This window comes from Thalassophryne amazonica, chromosome 6 (assembly GCF_902500255.1).
Source record: "Thalassophryne amazonica chromosome 6, fThaAma1.1, whole genome shotgun sequence".
NCBI classification, from domain to species: Eukaryota; Metazoa; Chordata; class Actinopteri; order Batrachoidiformes; family Batrachoididae; genus Thalassophryne; species Thalassophryne amazonica.
In genome coordinates, this window is record NC_047108.1 from 101599506 (window position 1) to 101621318 (window position 21813).

Genomic DNA, 21813 nt, shown 5'->3' on the forward strand with positions numbered 1-21813 from the left:
ACTAAACACTTCTAATGACATTTTCACCTGCTCAGCAGTGACAATAAGCGGTTTATGCTAAGTGTATGTCGCTCGCCCCATATAGTTACATAATATAGCTGCTTAGTTCATTACAGTTTAGAAATCAGTACTGCACTGATTAAAACCGTTTTTTGTGTTGCCTGAAAAGATAATCCCAAAAAACATCCAAAAGTAAACTCAGGTTAAAAAAAAAAATGCCAGAGTTCTTCTTTAACTCTCCCCATTTACTTCCATGAAACTAAACAGAAAATGATCAATAGTGTTGGTATTTAAATAAAACTGAACATAAATAAAAACTCATTCGTTATTATCAAAACTCACTAACACCAATCATTTAATATGAGCTCAGTGGAAATCGCGGGACGAAGGTACCATGGGAAACTATGGCACATTTCACAAGCCATATCACACTCACGTGGCTATGGCCAAGTGAGGGGATTTCTATGTGCTTACACTCTCTATAACCATGTACAAACATCTGCTGATAAAATCACTGGTCAAAACAATTGTCGGACAATATTCATAATCATAGCAGGTATAATATCAACAAAAACAGCAAGAAGCTTCAGCAACATTCAGAATTTCAAAATAATTATTGATTGTGTCATAATTCCTATAACCCACGAGGAATGTATTATGAAGCCAGGTGGCTCCTGCTGACGAGTAGAAGACTGTTGAGCAAAAAGACTGTCAGAAAACCGTGCACAGATTTTAAAAATTTCACATGAAGCAACATATCTGAAGTGTGCTTTCAGAAAAGAAAATAATAAATAAATAAAGATGCCCGTCAGCTAAGCGCAATCTGCAAGAATGGGCAGAGACATTGTGAAGCCAAGTTAGTTATTGCAAAGTCAAGAACCTTTTTTCTCCTATATATATGCTGTAACTTCTAATAATGCCAAACTCAGCTAGAATTCATTTGGTAGTTTAGTCATTATTTACACCCCCATTTAAGCATCTACATATATGCTCTGTGCTGTTCCAGTGTCACATTATCACATGTTGGCACTGTACATGTAAATAGTCTCATACAGACTCAACTAGACTTCAAACAAACAATACTTAGGCTATATAGCTATCGATTTAGTTTCATCTTAATTATATGGCTATAGATATACTTTTTTCTCATTGTGCACAAACGTGTAAGTGCAAATGTGTGCATGTTTGTAGCATGTGTGAGCGTGCTCATCAGCTCCAGATGTGCCTGCTGGCTCCACCTACATATGTGGGAAACGGAGGTGGAAGTAACACAGACGAAGTAAGCTGCGCTTCCTCTTGTCACTTGGGTTGATGCTGTTACTTTCCGTCCTGATAGCGTTGGTCCGAGCCCTGGCTCCGCCCACTTCTTCCACTCTATCATCTAACCTTTGACCCCTAGAGCTGCATGTCCTGCTCACACTACGGTACTTATCCGGTTGATAGGCTTGGATTTGGAGCTGCCCCCTGTACCTGTCGCTCCAGCCCCTGTCACCTGCGGCCCCTGCTGAGGCTGCCCTGGGTGCTGGGGGGGGAGAGGGGAGAGAGGTGTAAGAGGGGTAAGGGGGGACGAAGGGGGGGGTAAAGGGGAGTGTGGTGGGGGGGGGGGGATGGAGGAGAGAGGAGGGTACTGGGGCAGATACGGGGCGGCGGGCGCTGCGTGATGCGCATTGACGGTAGCGGATGGTAGATTGTGGGGCAGTGTGCCGAATATGAAGTGTGTTTGGTGGGTGGAGTGGCTGGCTGGGTGCGGTGTGTGTACGTGTCCAGGTGGGTTTGGGAGTGTGCGTGGGGGTGTGGGTGAGAATGAGACAACGTTAAAGGAGGTTTGGTACCAGGCCGCCGCCCCCTCTGACAGAGTGTGTGGCTGCGCGTGGTACAGGGCGAACTGTGGGTTCTGGGAGTGTTGGGAGTGAGGAGAAAGTGGGGGGGGACAGCCCACTACCATGTTGGCGTAGCGACCCGGAAGACCATGCTGGGAAAGCTGGGAGAGATGGGCCAGCTGAGGGTGCTGACTGAGCGGGGGGCCAAGCGGTGGACGACAAGGTAGTGGGCCTCTCTGTATGGTAAGACTGGGTACGCCTTGCAAAGTTGGAGGACAGGTTTGGACGTGGTAGCGATGGTGATGATAGTAAGGTGGTGGGGGCTGCACGGTGGCTGCGTGACAGTACTGTGCGTGCAGTGCCTGAATCTTGGAAGGCCCCCCGTCCAGCTGACACAGAGATGAAGGGGAGTGAGGGGGGCCCTCCAGTAGTCGGCGGGGGGACAGGCGCGGGGTAGGGTGGCCCCGGTGGAATGAGGGGCCCTGGTGGCTTGGTGCGTTTGCTGCCGAACAGGGAACCCAGGAAGGAGCTGCTGTTGTTGTTGCTCCCCCCAGAGCCACTCCCCGCTCCTGCTCTCTCTACACTGCTGGAGACTCCCCCAACTCCTGTCCCAGCAGTGGTATGTTGCTGCCCCGGCCCACCCCCCACCCCTGTTCCGGGGCTCAGGATGGGGCGATGAGGCCGGAATTCTTCAGATCCATAGCAGCCGGGGACAACACCTGGCACTGGATAGCGCTGGTGAGGCTGGGGGCTGCTAATGATGGAGCCCTGGGAAGATAAAGTGTCAGCACACTTTTAGATGGATCCAACATGCCCCATTTGTCTACTTACCATCACAGACTACAACAATCTGCACAATATGCAGAGGTGAAGGACATGCTTTGAAAAATATGAAAATACAGACATGCAAAGATGGTCAGTGCGCTCACGTAAGGACACGGGCACGTGTACGTACGGAGGTAGACTGTACATATACAGCATGCTGTCAGTGATATAACACAAGTGAAGGGAAATGTACAGTAGTCCAACAAACACTGCAGGTCAACATCTATTCTTTCAGACTTACTTCCATAGTACTGTCCAGGGAACCAACACTGTTCCTGCGACCACGTTTCCCTGCACCCCACCAGGAAGAGTAATGTTAACAAAGAGTGGAAAATTGTAGTACTTATTTTTTTTAATGGCTATGATCCATATAAGTAACATCAGTGAGAGAAAATGAGAGGAAAAAAGAACAGAATATAGCGTAGCAAAGAAGTAAATCATAGTAGACATCCTACTACCCGATTCAAACCCGCCGACAAGCAAAAGTGCTGAACTGACCGTGTGTCTGAGGTCTCACCTGTCTCTGAAAGGTCCCTGAGAGATGAGCTGAGAGCTGTGCGTTTGAGACCCTCACCCATTGAGCAGTTGTCATCAAAACTTGTCCTTCCCAGAGTACCATTGACAACGTCACTCTTCATGGTGATGCCTCCTCCAACCACGCCTCCAGTTAGCAAACTGGGCCTCATCACACCTTTCTGTTTCTCCAACTCCGCTGCAAACAAACACAGAAGTCACAAGTTAAATGAGTGGGAGAAGAACAGGTCAGATGCTGTGGGTCACTGCATCCACCACACTGCATGAACTGCCCTGGGTCTTGGTTGGCAAGCACCTAAGCAGACAACTAGTACATCCTCAACTCCTGACAGGAGCCATCTATCACCTGCAGTCAGGTGACATGTCAGCATCTCCTTGGCCTTTTCTCATTGCTGAGGTCTTCTGCACTCAGGCACCGGGTCATGCACAGAGAAATGTGCCACATGGCTATAATGTCTGATGCAAAGTATGAATCTTTTGTCTCCATAAGCAACTGTTCACTTATCACAAGGTCATTCCAGCAGTAACCAAAGATCATCTGAAGAGACCTGTTACCAAAGACACCCGGTCATCACCATATGTCACTGCTTAACGTCTTGATCTCACAACTACACTCAACAAAAATATAAACGCAACACTTTTGGTTTTGCTCCCATTTTGTATGAGATGAACTCAGAGATCTAAAACTTTTTCCACATACACAATATCACCATTTCCCTCAAATATTGTTCACAAACCAGTCTAAATCTGTGATAGTGAGCACTTCTCCTTTGCTGAGATAATCCATCCCCCTCACAGGTGTGCCATATCAAGATGCTGATTAGACACCATGATTAGTGCAGAGGTGTGCCTTAGACTGCCCACAATAAAAGGCCACTCTGAAAGGTGCAGTTTTATCACACAGCACAATGCCACAGATGTCGCAAGATTTGAGGGAGCGTGCAATTGGCATGCTGACAGCAGGAATGTCAACCACAGCTGTTGCTCGTGTATTGAATGTTCATGTCTCTACCTAAGCCGTCTCCAAAGGCGTTTCAGAGAATTTGGCAGTACATCCAACCAGCCTCACAACCGCAGACCACGTGTAACCAAACCAGCCCAGGACCTCCACATCCAGCATGTTCACCTCCAAGATCGTGTGAGACCAGCCACTCGGACAGCTGCTGAAACAATCGGTTTGCATAACCAAAGAATTTCTGCACAAACTGTCAGAAACCGTCTCAGGGAAGCTCATCTGCATGCTCGTCGTCCTCATCGGGGTCTCGACCTGACTCCAGTTCGTCGTCGTAACCAACTTGAGTGGGCAAATGCTCACATTCGCTGGTGTTTGGCACGTTGGAGAGGTGTTCTCTTCACGGATGAATCCCGTTTCACACTGTCCAGGGCAGATGGCAGACAGCGTGTGTGGTGTCGTGTGGTGAGCGGTTTTCTGATGTCAATGTTGTGGATCGATGGCCCATGGTGGCGGGGTGGGGTTATGGTATGGGCAGGCGTCTGTTATGGACGAAGAACACAGGTGCATTTTATTGATGGCATTTTGAATGCACAGAGATACCGTGACGAGATCCTGAGGCCCATTGTTGTGCCATACATCCAAGAACATCACCTCATGTTGCAGCAGGATAATGCACGGCCCCATGTTGCAAGGATCTGTACACAATTCTTGGAAGCTGAAAATGTCCCAGTTCTTGCATGGCCGGCATACTCACCGGACATGTCACCCATTGAGCATGTTTGGGATGCTCTGGACCGGCGTATACGACAGCGTGTACCAGTTCCTGCCAATATCCAGCAACTTCGCACAGCCATTGAAGAGGAGTGGACCAACATTCCACAGGCCACAATTGACAACCTGATCAACTCTATGCGAAGGAGATGTGTTGCACTGCATGAGGCAAATGGTGGTCACACCAGATACTGACTGGTATCCCCCCCAATAAAACAAAACTGCACCTTTCAGAGTGGCCTTTTTGTGGACAGTCTAAGGCACATCTGTGCACTAATCATGGTGTCTAATCAGCATCTTGGTATGGCACACCTGTGAGGTGGGATGGATTACCTCAGCAAAGGAGAAGTGCTCACTATCACAGATTTAGACTGGTTTGTGAACAATATTTGACGGAAATGGTGATATTGTGTATGTGGAAAAAGTTTTAGATCTTTGAGTTCATCTCATACAAAATGGGAGCAAAACCAAAAGTGTTGCGTTTATATTTTTGTTGAGTGTATAAAGTAGCAGTGGACACACCAAGACTCTCAAGAGTTGGACCTTTGCTCTCTTGCAAATGCATCACCAAACACCTCTGTCCAATGATGTCACAACTCCAGAAACTCCCCCTAGTTATCTTGATTTCAATGACTGTGGTCTTAGAAATAATAAATAATAAACAAACCTTTCAATAAGATTGACACCTTCACCACAAAGTCTAAGAAATTTGTGAAAGCCTGGATCTTAGTCTTGATTCAGGAAAATTGCCGACCCGGACACTCAGACTCTTCACTTAGTTTCTGAAGTGCTGCAATCAGGGCAATGACTCAACAAAGACCACATCATCACCTGCAAAGTCAAGGTCAGTGAACCTTTCCTCGACAAAGGCACTTAAGTTGCAGGACTCCACAACTTTACCCAACACCCAGTCCATGCAAACAATGAACAGAGGAACCAGTGATGTGTAAACAAGCAGGTGATCTAGATGTTATTTATCTTAAACACAGCTACTGTTTTGGAACACCAAGCCAGGAAAATGTTGTTGTCGTCACCACACTCAACATGAGTTTTTACAGAGCTACATATCACCAACGCAGAGAAAATGTAAGGCATGACATTAGAACAGAGACAGACATTTCTGGCTCCATTTGACAGTTTTGTGACAGAAATAACTTTTTCCTGGCTTGATGTTTTCTCATAGAACACATATAGTGAGCTGAAAAGCTAAACTGTAAGCCATGTTAACCACCAGTAGATGGAGCACTTACATTCAACTCTGTATTTCTCCATCTCTTGCACTTCAGCAATGCTCTCCCTGAGGTCGCTAACAAAACGGGTGCGGTCCTGTTGACTGGGAGCCATGAAGACAATAAGAACCTTCCTCTCTCCACCCAGGACGGCTGAGGTCAGACGGATACCATGAGCGTAGTCTAAGGAATGACAAGAGAGAGAAAAAAAACACATGGCTTATCCAGAGACGGGAACTGAGACAATTACTGAAACTGTGCAAAGAGAAAATTATCTCTTACATGAGTTTTGGAACATGTGAACTTGCATCTCAACCAAAGGAAAAGACTGTCTGAAACTATAGGTTACTGAAGTTTTCTCTTCTGGAAAATTTTGGTCACCTAATACACAACACAAATGGTGCATGTTTGCAGGATTTGTTCACTGAAGTAGATTTATTAAGAGGATGTATCTGCCATGTCTTTAAAAAGTGTTGAATACAAGTCTCACCACGAGAAGATCATTAAAGAGGAACACCTCTCGCTGGTGCACTCCGGTTCTCTGAGGTCTGTTAGGATCAGGCACCTCGTAAAGCTGGCAACAACACACCAGCCTACGATGGGGAAGAGACAGCACCTACGCAGACATATACAACACAAGCATCAACACCTAATAGGTACTGGAATGTTGTTTGTTTGGTGACAAAGTAAAGCATGTAGGTAGGGATGGGTATTGATAAGATTTTTTGATATTATCGATTGCGATTATCAATCCGATTCCTTATCGATTCCCTTATTGATACCTCTTTGAATTTTCTGTGTACTAAAAGTATGCTCTACAGGTTTTCTATGCCAACAACATTTTATTGAATCTTAAAGTAAATAAATATGAAATTGGACACTGGATCCTTAAACTCTGGACATAATAAACTCTACTTGTTGGATCCATGAATGTCTTTCCATATGTCTGAGCTGAACTCTTGCAGCTAGCTGTGCTTCACATCAGGATGTAAATGATAAAGAATCCAGGACGTCTCATTTTGGGAGGAAAAAATGTTTTAGTCAATTGTAGTTTATTGTCTGTATTACAGCGTTTGGAAAGAGGTGTCGTTTTATTTAAAGCGGCAATTCGCTTTGAAGTTATTAATTCCAACCAGACAGCGTTTGGAGCTGTGTGAATGCAACGGAGGATGATTCTCGTTTCGTGACTGCAACAAGACAAGAGTCCCAGTTGGTGACTTTAATCCACACAAAAGTGACTCACGATTGACATATTTTAATGAGGGGTTAAGAAATGGACTTGCTGCTTCTGAAGAGCAGCGAATCAAAGTGGAGTTGCGCTGCAGAAGCAGTTGATTACAGACCTACTGCAGAGTCTGCAATCAACGCAGAGAAATGATCATTTTCCCGACACCCTCAAAAACAACGGCCGCTCTGAAGGACGATTAGGGAATTGTTAAGCAAAAAGGCTATTGATGTCGGTGGATCGAATAATTTCTTAATGATACACGAAAAAAACGGTTCTCGATACCCAACCCTACATGTAGGAAATGTTACATGGTCACTGTTTGATTCAGAAAACTCACAGGCTTCTTTCCCACAATCACTCTCTCCACCGCCTGCACTTGGGACACGTGATCGTCATTGGTCCGAAGCTCCCATTTTTGTATGCGCTGGTAGATTCCAACCAGCAGGTCTCTAGGTATATCCTGACCATTGTCTACACCTTGGATTATGACACGGAAAAGAAGAAAATTACAGTTATTAAATCACATTGGTGAATACAGTAATGTGAAATAAAATAATAATAATAATAATAATGATTACCTCTCAAGATTGTACACAAAAGAGGGAGCACGACGTGTTAGAAAGCTATGAAATTACCATACAAACTGTCCTTACAATTCTGACATATTTCAGTCACATTATTGACCAGACATATTGATTAAAAGTGTGAATATGCACTGTAAAATAAAGCAAGAAATGGATACACATGTGACCTTTACATAAATGTGTTAAAATCTTTGATTATTTTGAACCTGTTTTCTATTGCCTGTACCCATTATTGGGTGAAGTGACTTGAATCACATATTTGTCAGATTTTCACATTCCTGCAGCAGACTCACTGACAAAGATTATGATCTGATTCACGACAAATGCAAGTGAACTAAGTCTCATATGGAAAAAAGTGATGTGGAATGTTTTGTTTACATAACCCCTCACAGCAGTGGTATCACTTTAAATCAAATTCTGTTTGGCATGAAAAAAATCTGATTTGGAATGTTTATCTCGACACAAACAGGAAAGTTCCATGTCATGAGTCATCATCTCTGTTCCTAGAGATCACCTGCCTTACATTTTCAGAATCAGAATCGAATTTAGTGCCAAGTAAGTTCACACATACAAGGAATTTGATCTGGTGTTATTGGTGCATAAACAACAGGAAAAGAAAAACACTTATATAAGAAGTAAAAGGAGTCAAATAGACAAAACTATATTCACTGTTAAATAAATAAAACGTCAATAAAAATGGAATGGAATGGGAAGAGTCCAAAAAAGGTGACTGGAGCACAGATGTACAGTACCTTTCAGTACAGGGATGACCAATCTGTGTTTTATGATAGTGGGGGAGGGAGGCAGAGTAAGTGGGGGTCTCTGGCATTGTTTATGAGTCCAACTGTGGATGGAAAAGAGCTGTTTTTGTGTCTTGAGGTTTTGGTCCTGATGGACCTCAGCCTTGTGCCAGAAGTGAGAGTGACAAAAAGTTTGTGTCCTGGGTGAGAGGGATCAGTCACAACCTCCTTGCTCACCTCAGTGCCCTGGAGGTGTACAGGTCCTGTAGGGATGGCAAGCTGCAGTCGATTACCTTCTCTGCTGCAGGGATGATACACTGCAGTCTGCTCCTGTCCTTAACAGTAGCAGCAGCATACCATACAGCAATGGAAGAGGAGATAATGGACTCAGTGATGGCAGTGTAGAAGTTCACCATCATTGTTTTTGGCAGGTTGAACTTCCTCAGCTGCTGCAGAAAGTACATCCTCTGTTGTGCTCTCTTGATGAGAGCCACTCACATCCCCAGGTAGCAGAAGGGCTCTACAATGAACTCCAACCCCTCCTGCTCCACTTACTGATAATTAACTAAATCTAAGGAAGTAGGGAAACAACTAAGGAAACAAGAGACTAGTCTAATCAGCTGTGGCTGCAGCAGGGAGACATGGAAAACATGCAGGGCAGATATAAGAGCAGGGTCAGTGACTCCTGATCCATGTAATGCAGAGACATTAGTCATATTAGGTCACTTCAACTCGGAATGTGATCACAGCATACTGCCTTTTATATTATGCTTTCTTGGCCCTGCAACAAACTGGAGTCATGTCCAGGGTGTAGCCCACCTCATGTCCTATGACAGCTGGGATAGGCTCCAGCTCCCTGTGACCCTTAATTGGAGCAAGCAGTTGAAGGTGAGTGAGTGAGTATTTTGTATTCTGTGAGTTTATCCTATATATAAAGTGCCTTGTGTGTGTGTGTGTGTTCTGCACCTCTCAAATTCTTGATGAAGTCGTCCAGTTTCATCTTTCTTTCTGCTTTGACGTTGGGACTGTACATATCTGTGTTAAGAAGGATTATGGCAAAGGCCAAGATGAAGATGGTATCTGGGTTCTGGAACTGACGAACCAGTGTTGGATTACACACACAGTACCTCTGACTGCAGGAGAAACAGAGCAGTATTATGTTTTATTTTGCAAATCAAGTACATTTGAATGTCCTGACCGCTGACAAAAATGATTGCTTTATTGTCTTTTGACAGTAAACAGCAGTGTTCCGTACAAACAAACCTGAAAGCCTCAATTAGCCTCTCCACCTTTTGCGCTTCACCTTGAACTTTAATCTGAGCTTGAAACTTTCTCAGAGCATCGTCCAGGTCCATACCCGAGAAATCCATCTCATCCACCACACAGCTGAAACATAGAGCAGAGGTCAATGCCATCAATTCTGTTCTCTGGAGACTCAGTAACATTCAACAGACAAGTCAAACAAGCCGCAACACATGGCGTTGCAAACCATTTTTTTATGTGGTATTATATAAGGCTGAGTGGATCCATGTCATTTGATTGGTGCTTTGTATGTCACATGACATGGGTATTCATCCCATTTGTGTTGCGTTGCATTTAGCGTGCAAATTTGGTTCCATACCTTTTGTACCACTGCATACTGCGGTGAAAAATGGAATCTTCCATTGAGCTCGGCTTCACCTTGTTGAATGGAACATTCCAACTTTCACCTCATTAAATATTCATACCACTGAACTCAAACATTCATTATTTGTATACTAGAGAACTTTGTCATGCCTTTTGCCTTAACTATTCCCATTTCATACGGTGAGACAATCACCCTAAAAAGATCCTGCATAAGATCACATGCATGCATCCTGTACGCACTCTAAAATATCCTTGTTGAATTGTTTCTGTCGGTTTCCCAGGAACTCTCCAATCATCTGCCTGCTTAGTCCTTTCCTCTCCAAAATGAAGCGTGCAATTCCAACGGGAGTATCCGATACAAAGCCTCTCTCTATCAGGTACTGGATCCCCTTTTCTGGCTTCCTGTAAGTTGTCGAAAAACAGACAAGAACTTTATCTTCAGCAGATTTGTGATATAATTACAGTTAAAATAATTACTGAGCTAATATGCTAGGATGTGTTACTTCAAGTAACACATCCTAGCATTCAAGTTTATTTAAACCTTTCAATTGAAATCATGATCTCTTGTCTGGCTGCCATTTTAGGGAGTCAAGGTTTACCCAGTGCTAGCAAATAACTAGGAACACTGAAAGGGCTACTTAACTGATGGAACTGGTTGGATTGTCAAAATAATTAAACTGATACAAGTGTTTAAAAAAGGACAACACTTAAAGTAACCTGAATCTCTGAGCCAAACCTCAAGTTTGTGCAAGGTCTTGCCAAGGTATATAGTCTGTGAGCCAGATAGATTGGTTACGACCACCCAGGGTGATAAAATGTTTGATATGGCATTTTGGTCACCTATCTATAGGGACTTGAATAGTATATGGTAGTCATCCCAGTTTTGAATGTGTTGAATGCTTGTCTCCAAAGTAATGGTTAACAAGGTCAACATCTACCGGATTCTATGACGTACACTGCCCTCCAAAAGTACTGGAACACTTGGCATTTCACACAATTTAATTTGTTTATGCCATTTCAAATACAAAAATTGGACAAAAAAATCTAAAATGATCTTCATTAAAGTCAAACTGAAAGCAAATCTCTACAACTTGATATAAATTCATTAAAAATATAAAAGCCGAGGTGATGGGTTGCATGAATAATGGAATGCTTTAATACCTGAAAATAATCAGTTTTATTGCCAATTTTCTTCAGACAAGTCAGGGGATGGCTACATGAACATTTCCAAGTCACTGAACTTTATTTACATCAGTTATGAAGAAATACAAACAGTATGGCACTCTATGGTAAATCTGTGTGGAGTAGACAGTTCTCAGAAACTGAGTGACTGTGCAGGAAGGAGAAGAGTGAGGAAAACCACAAAGACACCCAGACACCCAGGAGAAGTTATACGCCTCTGTGGCTGTGATTAGAAAAATTGTGCACAGTGCATGTTTGGCACTGTGCACAGTATAGAGGAGGATTTTCTTATAAAGACCTGAAGGTTCAGCTACAATATGCTAGAAGGTAAATCTGAAATGTAAGCCCAGATTTGATGTTTTGGTGAAAGAAAATCCTCCTCTATACCACTTCATCATGAAGCTGTATAACTGGTGATACAAAATACAAAACATACACTATGGACAATTTCTCCAATCACAGTAACAGAAGCCTATAACTTCTTCTGGGTTGTCTGGGTGTGCTGGTGGCTTTCCTCACTCTTCTTCTTCTTGCACAGTCACTCAGTTTTTGAGAACTGTCTTCTCCACAGAGATTTACCATAGAGTGACATACTGTTCGTTTTTCTTCATAACTGATGTACATAAAGTCCAAGTCATATCAGTGACTTGGAAATGTTCATGTATCCATCCCCTGACTTGTCTGAAGAAAAATGGCAATAAAACTGATTATTTACAGGTATAATACCAAAGCCTTCCATTACTTATGCAACCCATCATCTTGGCTTTTATAGTTTAATTAATTTATCAAGTTGTAGATATTTGCTTTCAGTTTTGAGTTTAAGGAAGATAATTTTAGAAATTTTTGTTTTTTTGTATTTGAAATGGCAAAAACTAATTAAAATGTGTGAAATACCAAGTGTTCCAATGCTTTTGGAGGGAACTATATGACACTACACTGCATCGTGATAACTAAGAACCATGTTAATTCAACAATAATTTGAATCACCACAATCTGAGGAACTTTAATTTTTGACCCCTGTGCTAACTGAAATTGAACTTTGTAACCATTTTTGCTGTTTTTACCCCATAACATTCAGTCATAGATAATCTAAACTATATATCTTTGGAATCTTAATGCTGAGAAATAATGTGGAATCTTTCATTGACTCCTACCTGGCTATAGCTACCACTCTGGGATGGGTAGGCATGCATAAATATTATCTAGGGATACATACATAGTAATTCATGGGTAGTATGTGTTGCCACCCTAGATGGTGGTGACAGGCTCACTTTCAGGGGTTTGGCCCAAGGCCTAATCATCTACAGTTGCAAGTGGGATCACAGTGTGATCCACTAAGACCTTGTCAAACTTGCATGCACTAGGGATTTGGAACACTCTGCCTCCCGGTGGACAAAATCAGAGCTGCAGTGCACCTAACATCAACATTAAGATTTTTAGTGAGGTGACCCTGTGTCTAGTTTTGTCTTGGCACACAAAGTCTTTTTTCAAATTCGCGCAAATCCACTGTTTGGCAGAATTGGCCCTCTGTGGGGTGGGTGGAAAAACTGTTGACCAAACCTGTGAGTGCATTAGAATGAAGCCAAACATGCTGAAAATGCCTTTGTGGATTTTATTGGTACTTGCAAGGGGGATAATACAGATCAGAACAGTGAATGAGACATTGTTCTGAGTGTAAATTCTCAGACTGGAACACGTTACATGTGGTTTTATGGTTTAGCAGGACAGATCCACAATCGAGTTATCAAAAGCTGCTAAAGCACCCAAGAAACACACTCCACCAAGTGGTGCATTGTAGCATGTCCTCGGAAAATTCCATCACACAATCCTCCCTATTATTATTTAGATAACTCAATAATAGACCAGAAACAAATTGTTGCATTTCACACAATAATCATACTGGCTGGATAAAAAAAAAAAAAAAAAAAAAAACACCCACGGGTAAACTTAATATGATGGGGAAAAAAACTGTACACAGTCTCAAAAACAAATAGAATGAACCCGGGAGGAGAGACAATTAACAAAATGAACAAGATACATGCAAACAGTCAGTGAAGCATCAGGCACGTTAATCCCAGATAAATGAGATTAAACTGTACCATCATAAGCATGACACAAAAATGAGGCAAGCTGTGTTTGTGACACACATGCCAAATATAAAGTGCTAAGTCAACAGATACTGAAATATACTTCTGGCTTTTTACTCATTGGTGTTTATCACAGGACAGAGTAGATAAGACAGGAGTCAATGAAGAAACAAAGGAGGCCTTTTCCCCCAATGTTTAATACATCTGCTGTGTGCTCATCAGCAATCTGTATGTATGCATGATTGAAATCCTTTCTGAGACAACTGTATATAAGGAGGACATTTAAAAATTCCTCGACATCTCAAACACACATGCATAGCTAAAGTAAGACAGAAATCAAAGGTCTCCAACTCACAAGCAAGTCACAGGAAACAGTAATACTGTAATACAAAAGTGCTAGAGTTTCTTCCACAGCGTAGGAGTCAGTGCCATCTTGCTGGACTTTCTTGGTGTACCACTCGGGGGCAGTGATTACCGTACACACGTCCTGCATTGAGCTGCGTCAGATTGTTGTGGGGAATCAGGGGTTGGATCTGCTTTCCTTGAGGAGCAGATCCATTGGCTGAACCCAGGTGGATCCAGGTTGCCCTTGAGGGCACTTTCACAGTCGTGTGTGTGTGTGTGTGTGTGTGAGATTTAGTACCTGGAAGGTCCCTTTTGCTTTCCAGTGCTTTCTGTGCAGATCTTTCACCATTACAAAGTCTCCAGGCAGAGGTTCAGATACTGTCTTGTGCAGTGCAGCAACCATTTGTGTTCATACACTGGATATCAAAAAAAAGAAAAAAAAAAAGAAAAAGAGATGCAATAAACCAAAATGTCATGTTCACAGAGCCTGGTTGGGGGTGGAGGAGCTGTTAGTGGGCCCCGCCCCACGTCCGGTGGTTATCCAAGCAAAATCACAAAGGGGCTTTAGGTTAGTGTGGAAGCCTTTACGCATGCGTGTGTATGTTAACACTGTGATATACCTTCAGTCCAGGGTAAACCTGTTACTTCACAGCATTTAGCCAATTCTTGTTTGAGTGTACTGTTGTCCATTTCCACAGCTCCACCACTTGCTAGAAGATAGGCACAGTGTTGCTTGACGTCAAATTGGAAGTGGTCACTCACCTGTTCCATGGCTTTGTTGAAAAACAGAGCACCAACGTCACAGCTGACATGGCGAGGAATACCCCAGCGTGGTACCACCTCTTTAAATCAGGCTTTAATTTCTTACCTTTGCTTGGCGTTAGTCCAGTGAAGTCCATCATCAGACATCCTTCATCAGGTGTGGAAAATGACTGAACATCATACTGTACCTGAGCAAATGTGCTCATTGGAAGGCATGTGTCATCACGAGCATTACCTGCTGTCCTGACACAACATCACAGGCACCAGTATGTGCCCGACACTAACAAACGGCGATGGACCCGAGTACAAGAATAGCAGCTAATAGCAGCTTGTGATTTAAAACAGGCGTAACATCTGTATGGAGAAAAGGCCTTTTCTTGCACAAAGCAACAAAGTCATACACAACACTAAAAAGCACACTGAGAGTCAGTGTAAATGCTAACAGACTTGTCTTTCACTAGTTTGCAGGCTCCAGTCAGGACAACAAGCTCATCATTATCGGAAACAACAGCAAAGCCCACATGGTTGACCCCAGTGACAAGGTCACAGTGGGTGGAGGCGTCTACATAGAGAATAAGAATTGGGGTTGCTAATATACAAATAATGAATGTTTATGAGTTCAGTGGTCCAGTGAAAATTTGTGTCAGAAATTTGTCCAGGTTTTCATCCTAACAGCTCTTCATGCCTCCAGATAGCTTATAGTGTAGTGGATTTGTGTGTGTGTGTGTGTGTGGTGTGTGTGTGTGTGTGTGTGTGTGTGTGTGTGTTGTGCGTGTGTGTGTGTGGTGTGTGTTAGATGAATTAGCCCCGTCAGTTAGCTTGTTCAAATCATTGTCCGTCAGCAAAACAAACTTGGGCATGTTTATCTAAAAGCTGCCCCCATAGCGTGTGGGCAGGGTTCACAGCGTGCAATGGTACAAAATGTATGGAACCAAATTTGCATGCTAAATGGAACCATATTTGCCCGCTAAATGCAACGCAACACAAATGGGACGAATAATCCATGTCACGTGACATACAAGCACAAATCAAATGACAAGGATCCACTCAGTTAGTTGTTCTGGGCATTCTGGGCAGGGAGTACAGACATCCTGTACTGCAGCAGCACAGTCATGTTCTTCTTTATATAATCATCACAACAATAATCACAACCAGTGACGGCACAGCAGAGCAATATGCAAAATCTATAAAATCTATAATAATTTCCTTACTTTTTAACACATTTAAATTGAGGAAACTATCTGACACCATCTGACAAATTCAGGGAGGGCACAGCCGTGATGGAGTTAGTGGCCTTGAAGGAGAGACAATAAGACTGGGTCATCTGAGAACTTGACAAGATGGGTATTTTATTAAGAGGATCTACAGCAGTCCATATAAAGGATAAAAAAGCAGGGGAGAAAGGATGCAGCCCTGAGGAGCACCTGTGTTAGATGATATAACAGAGGACATGTGTCCATTCACACAAACCTGCTGCAGTGTGTTCGTTAAAAATGTTTAAATAATCAACAAAATCTGATCAGGTATCATAAAATAGGAAGCTGGCGTATCAATTCAAATATGGGGCTGCATCTTATCAAAGGCAGAGCTAAAAATCATCAAATAAAAGTCTTGCATGTGATTTGGGCTGTTCGAGATATGATACACTGTATCTAGAATGAGGAGCTTAACATCCTCCACATCTTTACCTGCTTGATAGACAAATGGATCCAATTTGTCTAAAGTTAATGACAAAATTTCATCCTTCAATTTTTTTTAACTTGGGGATAGGTATTGCAGTAGGTATCTGCCAACTATCTACACACTTTGAAAAATAATTGTGACGATAACACCAAGCTGGTCAGCGCAAAAGCACAGTGTGTGCCCACATATAGTGTCAGGGCCAGCAACCTTCCCTATTTTTATTTTCTTCTTAGGGACTAAATTGTGCAGATTTGTCTATAAACATGAAATTTGGTCCAGGTGTAGACCAGAACATACTACTTGTATTTTCATTTTCAGAGAGCGCCAAGCCTGACACTCACTGGGGGTCGCCATATTGGCTAAATCCAAGATGGCCACCAGCTGACCTGCGATTATATCAATCAATCAATCAATTTTTTATATAGCGCCAAATCACAACAAACAGTTGCCCCAAGGCGCTTTATATTGTAAGGCAAGGCCATACAATAATGATGTAAAACCCCAACGGTCAAAACGACCCCCTGTGAGCAAGCACTTGGCTACAGTGGGAAGGAAAAACTCCCTTTTAACAGGAAGAAACCTCCAGCAGAACCAGGCTCAGGGAGGGGCAGTCTTCTGCTGGGACTGGTTGGGGCTGAGGGAGAGACCAGGAAAAAGACATGCTGTGGAGGGGCAGAGATCGATCACTAATGATTAAATGCAGAGTGGTGCATACAGAGCAAAAAGAAACAGTGCATCATGGGAACCCCCAGCAGTCTACGTCTATAGCAGCATAACTAAGGGATGGTTCAGGGTCACCTGATCCAGCCCTAACTATAAGCTTTAGCAAAAAGGAAAGTTTTAAGCCTAATCTTAAAAGTAGAGAGGGTGTCTGTCCCTGATCTGAATTGGGAGCTGGTTCCACAGGAGAGGAGCCTGAAAGCTGAAGGCTCTGCCTCCCATTCTACTCTTACAAACCCTAGGAACTACAAGTAAGCCTGCAGTCTGAGAGTGAAGCGCTCTATTGGGGTGATATGGTACTACGAGGTCCCTAAGATAAGATGGGACCTGCTTATTCAAAACCTTATAAGTAAGAAGAAGAATTTTAAATTCTATTCTAGAATTAACAGGAAGCCAATGAAGAGAGGCCAATATGGGTGAGATATGCTCTCTCCTTCTAGTCCCCGTCAGTACTCTAGCTGCAGCATTTTGAATTAACTGAAGGCTTTTTAGGGAACTTTTAGGACAACCTGATAATAATGAATTACAATAGTCCAGCCTAGAGGAAATAAATGCATGAATTAGTTTTTCAGCATCACTCTGAGACAAGACCTTTCTAATTTTAGAGATATTGCGTAAATGCAAAAAAGCAGTCCTACATATTTGTTTAATATGCGCTTTGAATGACATATCCTGATCAAAAATGACTCCAAGATTTCTCACAGTATTACTAGAGGTCAGGGTAATGCCATCCAGAGTAAGGATCTGGTTAGACACCATGTTTCTAAGATTTGTGGGGCCAAGTACAATAACTTCAGTTTTATCTGAATTTAAAAGCAGGAAATTAGAGGTCATCCATGTCTTTATGTCTGTAAGACAATCCTGCAGTTTAGCTAATTGGTGTGTGTCCTCTGGCTTCATGGATAGATAAAGCTGGGTATCATCTGCGTAACAATGAAAATTTAAGCAATACCGTCTAATAATACTGCCTAAGGGAAGCATGTATAAAGTGAATAAAATTGGTCCTAGCACAGAACCTTGTGGAACTCCATAATTAACTTTAGTCTGTGAAGAAGATTCCCCATTTACATGAACAAATTGTAATCTATTAGACAAATATTCAAACCACCGCAGCGCAGTGCCTTTAATACCTATGGCATGCTCTAATCTCTGTAATAAAATTTTATGGTCAACAGTATCAAAAGCAGCACTGAGGTCTAACAGAACAAGCACAGAGATGAGTCCACTGTCCGAGGCCATAAGAAGATAATTTGTAACCTTCACTAATGCTGTTTCTGTACTATGATGAATTCTAAAACCTGACTGAAACTCTTCAAATAGACCATTCCTCTGCAGATGATCAGTTAGCTGTTTTACAACTACCCTTTCAAGAATTTTTGAGAGAAAAGGAAGGTTGGAGATTGGCCTATAATTAGCTAAGATAGCTGGGTCAAGTGATGGCTTTTTAAGTAATGGTTTAATTACTGCCACCTTAAAAGCCTGTGGTACATAGCCAACTAACAAAGATAGATTGATCATATTTAAGATCGAAGCATTAAATAATGGTAGGGCTTCCTTGAGCAGCCTGGTAGGAATGGGGTCTAATAAACATGTTGATGGTTTGGATGAAGTAACTAATGAAAATAACTCAGACAGAACAATCGGAGAGAAAGAGTCTAACCAAATACCGGCATCACTGAAAGCAGCCAAAGATAACGATACGTCTTTGGGATGGTTATGAGTAATTTTTTCTCTAATAGTTAAAATTTTGTTAGCAAAGAAAGTCATGAAGTCATTACTAGTTAAAGTTAATGGAATACTCAGCTCAATAGAGCTCTGACTCTTTGTCAGCCTGGCTACAGTGCTGAAAAGAAACCTGGGGTTGTTCTTATTTTCTTCAATTAGTGATGAGTAGAAAGATGTCCTAGCTTTACGGAGGGCTTTTTATAGAGCAACAGACTCTTTTTCCAGGCTAAGTGAAGATCTTCTAAATTAGTGAGATGCCATTTCCTCTCCAACTTACGGGTTATCTGCTTTAAGCTACGAGTTTGTGAGTTATACCACGGAGTCAGACACTTCTGATTTAAAGCTCTCTTTTTCAGAGGAGCTACAGCATCCAAAGTTGTCTTCAATGAGGATGTAAAACTATTGACGAGATACTCTATCTCCCTTACAGAGTTTAGGTAGCTACTCTGCACTGTGTTGGTATATGGCATTAGAGAACATAAAGAAGGAATCATATCCTTAAACCTAGTTACAGCGCTTTCTGAAAGACTTCTAGTGTAATGAAACTTATTCCCCACTGCTGGGTAGTCCATCAGAGTAAATGTAAATGTTATTAAGAAATGATCAGACAGAAGGGAGTTTTCAGGGAATACTGTTAAGTCTTCTATTTCCATACCATAAGTCAGAACAAGATCTAAGATATGATTAAAGTGGTGGGTGGACTCATTTACTTTTTGAGCAAAGTCAATAGAGTCTAATAATAGATTAAATGCAGTGTTGAGGCTGTCATTCTCAGCATCTGTGTGGATGTTAAAATCGCCCTATAATATCTTATCTGAGCTAAGCACTAAGTCAGACAAAAGGTCTGAAAATTCACAGAGAAACTCACAGTAATGACCAGGTGGACGATAGATAATAACAAATAAAACTGGTTTTTGGGACTTCCAATTTGGATGGACAAGACTAAGAGACAAGCTTTCAAATGAATTAAAGCTCTGTCTGGGTTTTTTGATTAATTAATAAGCTGGAATGGAAGATGGCTGCTAATCCTCCGCCTCGGCCCGTGCTACGAGCATTCTGACAGTTAGTGTGACTCGGGGGTGTTGACTCATTTAAACTAACATTCATCCTGCTGTAACCAGGTTTCTGTTAGGCAGAATAAATCAATATGTTGATCAATTATTATATAATTTACCAACAGGGACTTAGAAGAGAGAGACCTAATGTTTAATAGACCACATTAACTGTTTTGTCTGTGGTGCAGTTGAAGGTGCTATATTATTTTTCTTTTGAATTTTTATGCTTAAATAGATTTTTACTGGTTATTGGTGGTCTGGGAGCAGGCACCGTCTCTACGGGGATGGGGTAATGAGGGGATGGCAGGGGGAGAGAAGCTGCAGAGAGGTGTAAGACTACAACTCTGCTTCCTGGTCCCAACCCTGGATAGTCACGGTTTGGAGGATTTAAGAAAATTGGCCAGATTTCTAGAAATGAGAGCTGCTCCATCCAAAGTGGGATGGATGCCATCTCTCCTAACAAGACCAGGTTTTCCCCAGAAGCTTTGCCAATTATCTATGAAGCCCACCTCATTTTTTGGACACCACTCAGACAGCCAGCAATTCAAGGAGAACAGCGGCTAAACATGTCACTCCCGGTCTGATTGGGGAGGGGCCCAGAGAAAACTACAGAGTCTGACATTGTTTTTGCAAAGTTACACACCGATTTAATGTTAATTTTAGTGACCTCCGATTGGCGTAACCGGGTGTCATTACTGCCGACGTGAATTACAATCTTACCAAATTTACGCTTAGCCTTAGCCAGCAGTTTCAAATTTCCTTCAATGTCGCCTGCTCTGGCCCCGGAAGACAATTGACTATGGTTGCTGTCGCTAACTTCACATTTCTCAAAACAGCGTCGCCAATAACCAGTTTGATCCTCGGCGGGTGTGTCGTCGAGTGGGGAAAAACGGTTAGAGATGTGAACGGGTTGGCGGTGTACACAGGGCTTCTGTTTAGGGCTACGCTTCCTCCTCACAGTCACCCAGTCGGCCTGCTTTCCCGACTGCTCGGGATCCGCCAGGGGGTAACTAACGGCGGCTAAGCTACCTTGGTCCGCACCGACTACAGGGGCCTGGCTAGCTGTAGAATTTTCCACGGTGCGAAGCCGAGTCTCCAATTCGCCCAGCCTGGCCTCCAAAGCTACGAATAAGCTACACTTATTACAAGTACCATTACTGCAAAAGGAGGCCAAGGAATAACTAAACATTTCCACCCAGAGCAGAAAAGTGCGGGAGAGACAGGAGAAGCCGCCATGCTAAACCGGCTAAGAGCTAGTAGCTACGCAACCTAGCGGATTCCTAAAAACACGCAAAGTGAATAATGTGTAAATAATTTAGAGGTGATTCAGCAGAAGGAGTGCTTTAGTTAAGGCACGTAAAGATTACACTGGGAAACAAATCGTAATCTAGATAACTAGATCAATCTAACTGCGCAGATTAAACAGCTAACAGATACAGAAAAACACCGCTGTGCTCCGGAACAGGAAGTGATACAATACCGCAGTGAGAGCCAACCACCAAATTATATCATAACTTCATAACCGAAAGTCATAGAATTATGAATGAAGGCACTTTATATTGGATTTTGTCCTCAAAGATTCCAAATCTGCCATTTGTTTTGACATTCATGGTCAGGATGCCCCCCACCACCACCAAAAGGGCATATATAGAGTAATGTTTACAGCTTTAGGTGTCAAATTTGGGCATCTATGACAACAATCTATATAATGTTGTTTTTCAGGTCTGAGAATTTGTATATTGCACTGTTTGGATGGTTAAAAGTCTGTTTACCTTCACCAAGGAGGTTATGTCTTCGGCCGTGTCTGTTTGTTGGTTGGTTGGTTGGTTTGTTTGTTAGCAGGATTACTCCAAAAATCCTAAACAGATTTCAATGAATTTTTACCCGGGGTGTATCTTGGCCTAACTTAGAAGTCATTAAATTTGGTAATGATCCGGAACAG

At 42.5% G+C, this 21813-nt stretch overlaps 1 pseudogene; it reads right to left on the reverse strand.

Annotated features, from left to right (window-relative positions):
- Window positions 1-939: 939 nt before the first annotated feature.
- Window positions 940-10767, reverse strand: LOC117511503 (annotated as a pseudogene).
- Between the last annotated feature and the right edge of the window lie 11046 nt (window positions 10768-21813).